Genomic DNA, 1,950 nt, shown 5'->3' with positions numbered 1-1,950 from the left:
TGCTATACAAATTTAAATTGACTTAGTTTGAAGATGTTTTTAGGTTTAAGCAGGGGCATGAATTGGGTATGGCAGGGTATGGCGTCTGCCATACCTTGGCTGCTTGGTCAAGTCAATGCAACTTATAAAATTTTATTCATAGCATGTAGGATTAACAGAATTATGTTACTATGTGTAACATAATTTGTATTTTTTAAATAAAACAGAAAAGTAAGTAAATGAAAGCGATCTGGTTGTTATATTTGTGTCATGTAAGATCAACGGCGCTGCCACGCTGCAACATGATTTTGCAGCATTGAGTATTGTTGCCAATCACAGGGATTTCTGTTGAAAATAATGACCAATCATAGTTGTCCTAACCAGACGTGACAGTGACACACGACGATTCTATTTTAGAAACGGTTTCTATTTTTTGCAAAGTCGCGTTTGGAGCAACAACACAAAGTATGGCAATGTTAATCTCAGGTAATGTTTATGTGCTTTATTCAATGTTAAACGTGTGTAACGTGACTTTGAATATCATTTAGTGCTCCCAGCTTTGTAGCTGTAGTAAAAGCAATAATGGATAATTCACCTTAGATCTTGAAATTAAACAAATGGAAGCAAGAACATTCAAACTGTAAACAAACAATTGTATTCTATGACAAAGATTGTTATAGTAGCTCAGTATGTATTTTTAAATAATGTTTGAATGGTGTATCATTTGTGAATTGATTATGTAGGCTACTTAATCCATTTCCTTGCAAGTGCCGTAAAGTTAATGCTGCATTCCAGGCAGGTTTGTGAGCCTGTAAGTCACGACTTCAAAACACGATTCACGACTTTGTAGCATTCCAGGCAAGTCATGCCAAACTGCCTGAGCTCAAGGAATTGTGGTAGCTAGATGTAAACAAACCAGCATGGCGGACCATACGGGGCTTATGCTCATTTACAATCATTTCTATCACCAAAGGTGCTTAGCATTGTAATGCATAATCATATGCATGGATGGGCAGTATTTATGATACATGTATTTCAAATACGTATTTCAAACAAAAATAGTATTTTGTAATTTGTATTTGATAGGGTTGATGAAAATGGCTTCGGATTTTGTATCAAAATACATTAGTGTTTTGTATTTTTAAAATACTGTAAAATACTTTGTAAGAAGTCTACATGATGACATCATAAAATTGTAGCCTCTGATTGGTGCCTACTCAGTAGTTTGCAGAGACTTGTTGAGATCAGAACAGAAAAATGATCCATATGGAAGAAGGTGGTCAAGGTAAGAAACGTGCAGGCTGCCAGCTTTCCATCAAGTTTTTGCATAAATTGCTATAATTTTTAACAGTTTAAGTTAAGTGTTGGTGTTCGTTTTGGTAGCCTAGGCTAGATAGTTTACCAATTTACATAATGTTATTGAAAACAATTATACCGAGCAGCAACCCCCTATATTTATGATTAACAATCAAATGATTAATTAATTAGAAACATGTTACTATAAATACAGGTGCCATCAGTTGTCTTAAGAATGATCAATGATGTTTGTCATTGAGTCAGTGTTGCTGATGCAAAGTAGGCCCTTCATTACCAAATACCAAGTAACTAAATTAGGATACAATTATGAGTCATTCGCAAACATTGAACTGTTGGTTACTTTAAAACTAACCTTCATCTGAAAGATCACAGGGATTTGTGAATATTGGATCTGTTAAAGCCACAATATGTAAATTTTCGCCACTAGAGGTCGCTCATTCAAAACAAAGGCGTAGCTCGATGCACTTTGATTTCACGGAATCATGGATGTGTTGTCTTCAAATGGATTCATGTTGTACATTCACATTATATAATTTTAAAAAATTTTGAACACAAAAAAAGTTACGGACAGCAGCTTTAAACATTCTTGGAAACATTTGGGATAATGTAAGTACACAAGTCAACAAAAAATATAACATTGTTCTAGTGGTTTTG

This window comes from Megalobrama amblycephala, linkage group LG10 (assembly GCF_018812025.1).
Source record: "Megalobrama amblycephala isolate DHTTF-2021 linkage group LG10, ASM1881202v1, whole genome shotgun sequence".
Lineage (NCBI taxonomy): Eukaryota > Metazoa > Chordata > Actinopteri > Cypriniformes > Xenocyprididae > Megalobrama > Megalobrama amblycephala.
Note: the sequence above shows the minus strand (reverse complement) of the source record.